This window comes from Carcharodon carcharias, chromosome 17, assembly GCF_017639515.1.
Source record: "Carcharodon carcharias isolate sCarCar2 chromosome 17, sCarCar2.pri, whole genome shotgun sequence".
NCBI classification, from domain to species: domain Eukaryota; kingdom Metazoa; phylum Chordata; class Chondrichthyes; order Lamniformes; family Lamnidae; genus Carcharodon; species Carcharodon carcharias.
The window spans coordinates 68,818,600-68,830,957 of record NC_054483.1 but is presented as its reverse complement, the minus strand read 5'-3'; the positions used below and the strand labels follow the sequence as shown (position 1 = coordinate 68,830,957).

Genomic DNA, 12,358 nt, shown 5'->3' with positions numbered 1-12,358 from the left:
AGGCAAGTGGAGAGTATTCCATCACACTCCTGACTTGTGCCTTGTAAATGGTGGCTAGGCTTTGGGGGAGTCAGGTGGTGAGTTACCCTCCGCAGAATTCCCAGCCTCTGACCTGCTCTTGTTGCCACAGTATTTATATGACTGGCCCAGTTCAGTTCCTGTTAAGTAGTAACCCCCAGGTTGTTGATAGCTGAGGACTCAGTGATGATAATGTCATTGGATGTCAAGGAGAGATGGTTAGATTCTCTCTTGTTGGAAATGGTCATTGTCTGGCACTTGTGTGGCGCAAATGTTACATGCCATTTATTAACCCAAGCCTGAATGTTGTCCAGGTCTTGCTTCATATGGGCATGGACTGCTTCAGTTTCTGAGAAGTCCCGAATAGTGCTGAACATTGTGCAATTATCAGTGAACATCCTCACTTCTGACTTTATGATGGAAGGAAGGTCATTGAAACAGCTGAAGATGGTTGGGCCTTGGACACTACCCTGAGGAACTCTTCAGCAATGTCCTGGGACTGAGATGATTGACCTCCACAACTATAACAATCTCCCTTTATGCTAGGTATCACTCCAACCAGTGGAGAGTTTTCCTCCAATTCCCATTGACCAGTTATGCTAGGGCTCCTTGATACCACACTTGGTCAAATGCTGCCCTGATTTCAAGGGCAGTCACTCTCACATCACCTCCTGATTTCAGCTCTTTTGTCCACGTTTAGAGGTCAGGAACTGAATGGCACTGATGGAACCCAAACTAAGCATCAGTAAGCAATTTATTGCTGAGTAAGTGTCACTTGATAGCACTGTCAGTGACCCCTTCCATCACTTTATTGATGATCGAGAATAGGCTGATGATGTGATAATTGGCTTGGTTGGATTTGTCATGCTTTTTGTGGACAGGACATACCTGTGCAATTTTCCACGTTGCTGGGTTGATGCCAGTGTTGTACTGGAACAGCTTGGCTCGGGGCATGGCTCATTCTGGAGCACAAGTCTTCAGTACTATTACTAGAATATTGTCAGGACCCATATCCTTTGCAGTATCCAGTCCCTTCAGCTGTTTCTTGGTATCATGTGGAATGAATCGAATTGGCTGAAAACTGGCACCTGTGATGCCGGGGACCTCAGGAGGAGGCTGAGATGGATCATCCACTTGGCACTTTTGGTGGAAGATGGTTTTAAATGCTTCAGCCTTGTCTTTTTCACTAATGTGCTGGACACTCCATCATTGAAGATCCCCCAGCTTGATGGTAATGATGGAGTGGGGTAATATGCTGGGCCATGAGGTTACAGCTTGTGGTTGAATACATTTCTGCTGCTGCTGATGGCCCACAGCACCTAATGAATGCCTAGTTTTGAGTTGCTAGGTACATTTAATATCTATTCAGATTAACACAGTGGTATTGCCACACAGCACATAGAAGGGTATTCTCAATGTGAAGACGGGACTTTTTCTCCACAAGTACCATGTGGGGTCACTCCTACCAATACTGTCTTGGACAGATGCATCTGCGACAGGTAGATTGGTGTGGACGAGGCCAGGGAGGTTTTTCCCTCTTGTTGGTTCCCTCCCCTACCACACAACCAGTCCACCAGCCATGCCCTTTAGGACTCAGCCAGCTCGGTCAGTAATGGTGCTACCAAACCACGCTTGGTGATGGACAGTGAAGTCCCCCATACTGAGTTCATTCTGTACCCTAGCAATCTTCAGCCTTCTTTCATTCGGTGTTCAACATGGAGGAGTATTGATTCATCAGCTGGCGGGGGGTGGTTGGGGGGGGGGCGGTGGGGGGAGTGGTGGGGGGGTGGGTGGCGGGGGGGGGGGGTGGTTGAGGTCGTAGGTGGTAATCAGCAGGGGTTTCCTTGCTCATGTTTGACCCGATGCCTTGAGGTTTGGTGTCAATGTTGAGGACTCCCAGGGCAACTCCCTCCTCACTGTATTGCCACCTCTGGTGGGTCTGTTCTGCCGGTGGGACAGAACATACCCAGGGATGGTGATGGTGGTGTCCGGGGCTTTGTCCATAAGGTATTATTCAGTGAGTATGGCTGTGTCAGGCTGTTGCCCGACTGGTCTGTGGGACAGCTCTCCCAATTTTGGCACAGGCCCCCAAATATTAGTGAGGAAGACTTTGCAGGGTTGACAGAGCTAGTGTGTCATTCTCATTTCCAGTGCTTAGTTCAATGCCAGGTGGTCTGTCTGGTTTCATTTGGACAGGGCTGGATGTGCCATTGTTGTTTCTGGTGCCTAGATTGATGCCAAGTGTCCATCCAGTTTCATTCCTTTTTGATCTTGTAGCATTTGTGCCACACAAGTGAGCAGAAACTGAACTGGGCCAGCCATATAAATACTGTGGCTACACAAGCAGGTCAGAGGCTGGGAATTCTGTGGAGAGTAACTTACCTGCCTCCCCAAGCCTGCCCACCCTCTACAAGGCACAAGTCAGGAGTGTGATGGAATACTCTCCACTTGCCTGGATGAGTGCAGCTCCAACAACACTCAGTAAGCTTGACACCATCCAGGACACAGCAGCCTGCTTGATTGACACCCCATCCACCACCTTCAACATTCTATCCCTCCAGCACCGCCGCCCAATGGCAGCGGTGTGCCATCTACAAGATGCACTGCAGCAACTCATTGAGGCTCCTTTGACAGCACCTTCCATACCCATCCGCCACCTTTACTAACCAGAAAGACAAGGGCAGAAGATGTATGGGAACACCACCACCTGCAGGTTCCCCTCCAAGTCACTCACCATCCTAATTTGGAAATATATCACCATTCGTTCACTGTTGTTCGGTCAATTTCTGGAACTCCCTTCCTAACAGCACTATGTGTCTTCTTACAACGCAGAAGCTCCAGTAGGTAGGCACACCATCACTTCTTAAGGGTAATTAGGGATGGGCAATAAATGCTGGTCTAGCCAACAATGCCCACATCGCATGAACAAGCAAAGAAAAACCTAAATGCTGAGTGTCTGCAAGGTGTTCCAACATAGCCGAGCTAAGGCAAATGCTATCTTTATCCATATCTTTACATCAAACAGCAAATTACATTATCTACATATGAGCACTTTCCAGCAAGGGTCACCCTATCAATCCACAGCTAATTTGGTTAGTAAATGTTTGTTGTATTTATAGCTCAGGAACTGATAGGCCAGGAGTCAATTCTAGCATTCCTAGAGTTTTTAACTTAAACCAGGCAAACTGCAAACGGATGAGAAATAAATAACCTGGCCTCAGTTAACTGGCTGAAATGTTAAAACTACAAATGGTGGAAAGTATTCAAAAAAGTATTAGATACGATACAGTACATTTTATTTAAAGCAAAGGATGCACATGTAGAATTGAACAACTATGCTAACAAATGAAATAAGAGACAGTACCAAGCTGAAATAAGCTTTCACAAATGCAAAGCAAGGTGGAAATCCAGGCAACTGGAAGAACTATAAAAAGCAACAAAGGGATGCAAAGAAACCATCTCCGTTAACTGGGGAATCCTGAACAAGGTAGTGCAGTGCTAAAATTAGAGTTAAGCCTTTTGGGATAAAATCAGGAGGCACTTTTCCACATAAAAAGTAGTGGAAATCAGGAATTTGTTCCCCCAAAAGACTGGATGCTGAGTCAGTTGGCATTTTCAAGACTGAGTCTCTGGATTTTTATTTGTTAAGAGTATCATGGGGTATGGAGCAAAGATGAGTAAATAGAGTTGAGACACCAATCAGTTATAATCTAAAACCAAAATACTGCGGATGCAGGAAATCTGAAATTAAAGCAGAAAATGCTGGAAATACTTTCCACGTCACTGACCTTTCATCAGAACAGGAACCTGTCTTTATAACCACTTGGAGCTGTCAATAAACTGAACTTACAGGCCCTCCACTGATCCTTATGGCAACAAACGGTGAAATGGCAAGTACCAATTCTTTTCAACTGCAGGCTGGATGTTTATTTTTCCAAAAATTTGAAGGTTTGGGGATTTAATTGACTTGACAGCTTGACAGTTCCACAGAGCTTATCCACTTTCATGTTCATGTCTACTCTTAACAATCCCAAAGGGGCATCTGACCTCTCCAAAAGGGTACCTTACCTCTCCAAATAACTCAGAGAGACCTTTTCCTCAAATGTCTAAAGCCCACTAGTCATATTTTGGAAATCCCAGTAGCAAAAATTGGATCTGTTTGAAGGTAGCTGCATTTTTTCATGTACAGCTGCCTCCATGAATCCCACATGTGCCAAGTACAACCTACACTTGCTCAACCTCTTCCCCTCAGTGAAAATTCTGGGTGCTGGATTGAGGGGGGGAGGGGGGGTGTGTGGGACTTCCAGAATCAGGGCTCTGGCACCATTTTGGCTAAAGCGCTAAGCCCTTCCGTCTCCACATAAATTCAGGCCATATTTTCTGATGTGGGAAACGCTGGCAGAGCCATCCCTAGTTGCCTCAAGGAGGTAACACCATTTAAATGCAGATTCTTTCTTTTGACTTAGCTGAATTACAATCAGCAATGCCACAGGTGAATAGATTTTTGTTATATAATTTCTAAAACAATTGGTAGATTTGATATATTTTATAGTTACTTGCCTGAGTTTACAGCTGATTACATAAACATGTCATCAAAGTTGCTCATTTGGATTTACCTTATGCAAAGCAGTCAGTTTCAGTTTAAGATCTTTAGGCATAATTGTTTTCTATGTTGTACATTTAAAAATTTTATACCCATATGCTCTATAGCTTGGCTATTTGCTGAGATCACAAAGGCATCAACGATGGTTGTAAAATATTAATCATTTGAATATCCTTAATTGCTTGTTGTCACATGGACATGGAAATGGACATCTTGAGATTCTTTTGTTGAGACACTGAAGTAATTCGTTCCATTTCACATTTTGGGAGCTGACTTGGGTCCTTGTGTTAATACTGTTGGCTTTATTTAGTATGTGATTGTGTATCTGTGTAACACAAGTAAATAAATAATGGAATTTGGTAATCAAAGCAGAGTATGTTGAACTATTTCAATCGTGTTGATGAACTTGAAGTGATAAAATATTTGCATCTATATTTAATGATGCTGAATTGCATTTCCAGTCATTCTGGCACTATTTGAATGTTTCTTTGATTATGATGTAGATGCCAAATTTATATTAATATCTACTTTTGCAAGCCAGGTTGTTGTTGTGAATTTCTAAAGAAAAGTGCAAAAAATGAAATCATATATCCAAGCTGTCATAGGTAAATCCCTTCAGCATTAGCATCTAGAACAATTAGTATCATCATGTATCTCCTTCCTATTTCACATTGAGAGGTCTGATGTAACGCATACAGTGAAAGTGCAGAGTTTCTTAGATCAATGCTCCCCCTGTTGAAAAGGAATATGGAAGTCCTTGACCCTTGGCTCAACAGCTGGCAAAAAGATCTGTATATTTCAAGCATATTTAACTTAAATGATTCCAAGGATTCACAGTCCTTAGGCCATAAAAATTAGAATTCTAAAATGTTCTTTTCAGTAAGTGAGTCAGACAGTAATTTTGCATGGATACATAACCTAACCAGATTAGCTGGCTCATTCAAGCATATGAATCAGGCTTTTGTTAAACTTGTCAAACAAGCTTGCAACTATCATGGCCTGTATGTTAATCATAATTTTGATCAGTTGCAGCAAATAACAGGATTTTTATCTTTTCCTCTTTTTGACTTTTACAATTGACTTTAAACCATAAAAACCACAATTTCTATAGACTGATTTTTCTCATTCTATATTGTTGCACAACTTTTGAAAGCCTTATGGGAATCAACTGTAATTCCTTTGCCAATACTAGGACAATGTATTTTGTTTTGTAAAGCAGACACACAACTTGTTTACCAGTATTATGCATTGACATGAATCAAAGAACCATTTTTTAATAATCATGTTGAACATTGAGTTTGCATGACTATCAATGATAAATTGCTAATTGTAGTATTCAACCTTTAGCTCTATTTTATTTGATTCTGGCATGTAACATTCTTCCTAACATCTGCAACAGTTCTTTTCCCAAGAATAATTAATGAACTGTTTAGAAAACAAAAACTTTATTTGTGTGACTTTCGAACTGAAAAATTTCAACTGCAAATTCTTCTGTGCCTCTTATTTCTGGAAAAAAGCTAAAAAATGCATAACAAAACTAGCCCAAGATTATCACTTTACAGCTTCGACACTGTTGATAAGTGTCACACAAAAGATCATGAGCCTTATACTAAACAACTATTTCAGAGATATGTCGGAAAGGTTAGTAAAATATGCAGAACACAAAACTGAATTCCAACCTTTAAGAAATCTTTGTTGGAAAATATTCTCATTATCCTGGTACAGTAGCTTTTAAACAAGTTACTAATCCAGCAGCTACTCAGAAGAATGCTGTAAAGTAGATCTTGAGCATTTTCTTCTTTATCTGCTGCTCACTTAAGTAATTTGATCAGAATGAAGGAATAAGTTATATAATTGTAAAAAGGACTCTTTTCCAAACAGAATATGTAAATTAAATTACTCATTGAAAATAGCGAAATATCTGGAAATTCTCAGTGCTTGCTGAATTCCTTGTTTAATGTTTCCTCTATATGTTGGTCATTGTCACCTTTGAAATGTTTCAGTCCATTTTTGAATGCATTAAGGATCATGTTGACTAATCGCAGCGCAGCCAAGTGGGCAGACTTGATGGATAAGGCCGAGTTCTGAAGAAGAGTCATACTGGGCTTGAAACCTTAATTCTGTTTCTCCCTCCACAGATGCTGCCAGACCAGCTGAGTTTTTCCAGCACTTTGTTTTTATCATTGACGGATCAGACACTCTTTTTTGGTCAACCTTTTTCATATGATTGCAAGAGAATAATTTCAATACAAATGATGAAACTGAAATTAGTGTAAGAGGATAGGTGAGCATAGGTAATTTTTTAGAGCTTCACAGGGATTTTTGGAGAAGAAAGAGACCGAAGGAGTAACCTTCCTCCATTCTGCAGTCTCTGTTAGGTGGTGGGACTAAAGAAACACATTTTCTCACCAGAAGGTGGGTTGGGTTTTGTCTAGTGATTACGCACAGATCAGCTCATTAGCTATGCATGCACAGAGAAAACGGCAAACCTTGCGGTGGGGTAGGCAGGAAGTCATCGGTTCCACCGCCGCCTCACGGCCCTGGTGCCGTAGGGCGGCTGGACAGGAATTCATTGTCTGCGACCCAGGATCATCACTTGCTGTTATTCTCACGACTTTGGAAACATTTTTGCTACTTTAGGAAAGCCAAATGCTGCTACCAGTGATGTCTTAAACCAGGCAATGGATAGCCTCAAAGTTCAGCGACGCTTTGATGCAGATTCACCTCCAGGCCATCAGGGAAAGATGGGAGGTGCTCTTTCCCAGGAATGGCAGTGGGATCCTTGCCTGCCAAACCAAGGCGACCTGGATGGAAGTCTCAGTGCAGCTCAGCGTCAGTGATGCTCACAGAAGAACTTGGCTCCAGTGCTGCTGATCTGCTGCCCTCTGCCAGAGTAAGTGCCACTGCCTACTCAATGCCAAGACCCATTCATAGTGGAATCATCTATTGTAAGTGTGCGACTCCAGAGAGATGTCACAAGAGTATGGGTAGCCTGAATCATCGCCACAGGATTCATGTATGCTGAATGTGTGTAAGAGACTTAGTGCTCTGAATGATGTGCAACTCGCAGGACACTTGAGGTGGGTGTCAAACACTTACAGGGAGGGCACAAGAGAATATGTAGCCACGAATGGTCATAAATGGCTCATGCACCCAGAGATGAGTTCTGATCTCCTTTATGCAGACTTGAATCTCACACTGGAAGCCACATATGTACAACCTCCCTCACTCAATTCCGAGGTGCCCTCCATCACCCTTGAGACCGCAGCCTTAAACTTTTGCTTTGACATCATCCACTACCCATCCAATCCTTTAGCAGCCAGGACAATCCCCCTGGGGCGCTGGAGGATCCAGTACAACTCCAGTACACCCTCGGTCCTACACCAACCTCCCCCACCCTTTGTAAACATGAGTTGTATGAGAGCTATGAAAGTGGAGGCAAAACTAGTATTCTTGGATTCCACACACACAGCAATCTATAGCTGAGTAGCAATTTCATCAAGTTCACTCATTGCTGTGAGGGTTTGACTTCAGTTAGCCCTTAATTTCTCCCACCTGAACTGACTCTCCTTCCCATTGCAAGTGCTCAATACTAGTGAGGGACTACATTGTAATCTTGAGGCAGCAAGATTACTTTGCATCTAAGGTCCACCGCTTTCTACCCTCCCCCTGTCACCCACCACATTCCCCCCATTACCCTTGACAATCTGAGTGTCCCTCCCCTCAACCCTTGAGCCTCCCCCCATTACCTTGGACCTAATAACTGCCACCATTTAAATGCCTACCCTCCTCCCTGAGCCCACACCCGTCACTGCCCTAATGCCCACTCTAACCCTTCAATCTCCTGTTATCAAGGCCACATGCTCCTTCACCCTCCCAGCCACCCCCTCATGATTCCATTGTTCTGAAATCATCTTTCTATCTTGGACCCTAGGCATGTTACTTGTTTAGTAGACAGTTTGCAGTCAAGCTCTGGTATCTGCTTAACACTTGTTTATTAGTACTACATCTAAATAGGTTACAAAGAAGGCATGTTGCTTCGAGACATGGTGTTCGAATCTCTCTCTCTCTCTCTCTCTCGATGCTGCACCATCCAAAGTAAGGTCATCTCTGGTTTGCTGAAAGTCAGCAAGTTTTTCGTTTCGGACACCCACGACTATGCGCTCATGGATTAGCTTGTCCTTCAGTGTCCTGTAAACACAAGAACTAGCAAGGCGATATAGGTTGGTGAGAAATAATTCGATCAGTTCTCCAGGGCATGGCGACCTTTGGTTAAACATGCTTGTTCTATTACTAAGTTTCACTTCGGGCTAAAATAGGTGTCAAAGACTTTGGGAGCAGTCTCAAAGTCCTCGATGAACTCCCCCACTCCCTGCTTCAGGAGAATATCGTCTGCTACTGGACCTAAAGCATACAGAAAGGAACTGACTTGATGCTTCTGGTCTTTAGCATGAAAGCCCGATGCTACTAAATTCGAAGGAAATGGTGTTTCCCTAATTCCCACCTGGCTGCAGGCACTCGAGACATTTAAACAATTAGGGTAGGGGCATGGACTGCTCACTGGGTACGGTCATCGTTTCTTCTCTCCAGTTTGTGAGCTGAATCGTAAGTACAAGTTGCTATCAAGTTTTTATTCACCCTGTAGTTCTGTCGATAACACCAATGTATTTTTTATACCAACATCTCCACTGCTGCCACCATGTTCTGAGATGGTGTCCTTCTTATCTGAGGACTCTAGCTGTGGTACTAGATTCATAGACAGACTGTAGTCATACTCCTGGCACTTGCTTAACACTTGTTAATTAGTACTACCTCTAATAGGTTTCAGAGTAAGTATGTTGCTGCTGAGCATGTGTTCCAACCTCTATCTCAAGAGTCTTAACACATGACTCACTGATGTCAGTGATACATCTCCATCTACGTCATACATTAGCGTATCCCTTCTGTTAGCTCTTTACACTACACCTCCCCTCAGGTTTATTAAGCTATTTTCGACAACAACATGAAGCCATGTCTTTAACTATTTACATTATATTTCTGTAACTCCTTTTTTACAACTGCAGGTTCTGCAACTCCAACTCCTACTCTTCCCTTCCCCAAGCCACAGACCCGGGGGATTTAATCTCCCATAGTATTCCTGGACCTTAGAGAAGACATCTTGGAGACATAAAGGCTTTCTTCTGCACCTGGTAGGACATCATCCGCAGAACAGGACAACACAGTAGCAGCATTGCTGGGAAAGAGTGTAAATTGCAGGGTGACTGAATTGCAAGGACAAGAAAGACTGATCCAAAAGACAACTGAAGAGCATCGACCTTTGGACTCTCTGGGACTAGAAGAGAAGAACTCAGGACATTCTGAGGAACTTTTTGCTATCTGAAAGCAGACTGGGAAAGAAGACTAATGATCTTCAACTCCAGGGAAAACTGTCGTAGCTGTAGCATCCACTGTTGCATCGATGATTGAAAAGGCATTGAAGACCCGAGATTTCAATTAGACGACAAAGGAAAAAAACAACCAAATTCCGGTAAGACTGTCAGGAAAAGGAGGAGAGATGATTTTCCAATGATATTTCAGGAGGACTGTCTACTTTTTGTAGGCAGTGTTAAGAGAGCCACGCTTCTCTCTGTGTGAGGTTACTCCACTATGGGCAGCGGGAAGAATTGCTGAGGAAATGAAGACAAGACAGCCTCATCTTCTGTAATGAGATGACTTTCCTATAGACAAATAACTCGGGGACAAGATTGTGGTACAGTATTCTGCAGCTTCAGAAGTGCTAAACATTCTACTGCAGCTTCTGTGCTGACCTCCGGCTCTGGAGGGAAGAAGACTTTCAGCTGGGACTGAAGTATGGTTGTCAATTGACTTTCACCCCTGGAAGGTACTGGCTCTTTGGCAGTGTGCCCCCCCCCCCGCCCCAAATGAATTCTAACATGGACGCAAGCAAGGCATTCTCTATGGAAGCTTCTTCATGGACAATGAGAGGTAAAGTAGGCAATATGTTGGGAACAAAGCTCTGAATGCTGCTCAGGCTCTAGAAACACAACTGACTCCTCTAAAAGGTAACAGAGAAGTCATACGGTGAACCTATTAACTGGATAAATGAATCATCCTCTAGGACCTCAACCTCCAACAGATCACTGACTGCTGCAAGGACTTCCTCCTCATCACTTTCTTCTAGGAAGAGCCAATTCAAGTCCAGCATGTGTTCATGGGAATGGTCACCATCAGCTGCCTTGCCTCCTTTATCTGCCACTTCTGGCCTTACTTCATAAAGAACTGAGAGATTCATAACTTCAATCTCCGCCCAGGGCCTAGTGGATGGTGTCCCTGTGAAAGAATGGAATTTACTGCTGATTGAATAAACTTCATCAGCTGCTGTAAGCAGAAGTTCCACTGGTTCCAAAAGGCTGAAGATTGTTGCATGAAACATTTGTTTGTGGGCCTACCCAGTCAAAAGAGTCTTTGTCATTCAAATGGTGGGCATCATCTGGTTTATCTAGGATTCCTGGAAGTATGCCAACATCACCACTTAGTAAGGGTGTGCATTGATTGTGAAGAACACGGAGAGAATCAATGATGTGTCTCCCCTTGTAGCGAAGAGGAGAAATAATCCTGCTTTTAGTTGGAAGGCCTGTGCCACCTGGACTTTGTAATTTGATGTCGGATGGATGAAGGGTCATTGGCTGAAGCCAGTTGAGATCATCTGCTAATATATTAACAACAGCCCTAGTGTGATTTTTAAAGGAAGTTTTGAAGCCTTGAACTGTAACTGACCAATAGTCTGGACTAAGACTATCAACTTCCCTTAGGAGCTCTGTAATTTCATCTTTATCATAATTTTTCATTTCTTGAATGCAGTGTGTTTCATAAATACTTGCGTGTCTTCTACCTTGATTGAAATTGTTGGATTTGCAGAAATGCTCAATATCCAGTTTTCCTGCACTGTAAGCATTCCGCATCTCCTGCTGGGCAGCCCTGGTGTTTATGTTGAGTTTTCGCACTGCAACACAATATCTCAAAATGGCAGCTGGTGTTGAATTTCCCAATCTTTTGCCTGGTTTGTGGGCATTCTTGTGGGCGAGGTTGCAGCCCGTGGACCTACCCAGTCAAACAAGTCTTGTCAAGCCTTGGAGTCATGCTGAATTATAATTCCATTAAATTCTCTAAACTTGATCTGCCTCGCATACTGGATCACCTGATCCAAAGTAAGATCATCTTTGGTCTGCAGAAAGTCAGAGAGTTTTTAGCCCCAAACACCCACAACTATATGATCACAGATTAGCTCATCCTTCAGTGCCCTGTACCTGAAAGAACTAGGTCAGTGAGAAATAATTCAATCAATTCCCCAGGTCATTGCGACCATTAGTTGAAACATGCATGTTCGATTACCAAGTTTCGCTTTGGATTAAAACAGGTGTCAAAGGCTTTGAGAATGGTCTCAAAGTCCACGGTGAACCCCTGGGCCCTTGCCTTAGGCAAATGTCATCTGCTATTGGACCTACAACATAAAGAAAGGAGCTGACTTGAAGTTTTTGCTCTTTTCCATGAAGGCTTGAAGCTGCTCGACACCAGAGAAAATGGCTTTTCCACAGCTCCCACTGTTGGCCTCTTTGTGGGCCCTCAAGGCAGTCAAATGGGTGGGATAGGGGCAGGGACTGCTCACCAGGGCAGTCATCTCATTACCTCTGTCCAGTGTGCCCTCCTTCCGCCGATTTGTTACGAGCTGCTATCAGA

General features: G+C 43.3%; 1 protein-coding gene across 1 annotated transcript in view; it reads left to right on the top strand.

Annotated features, from left to right (window-relative positions):
- atrnl1b (attractin-like 1b) overlaps positions 1-12,358 on the top strand; it is a 1,080,114-nt gene that overhangs the window by 799,945 nt on the left and 267,811 nt on the right. The gene's annotated exons all lie outside the window — the stretch shown is intronic.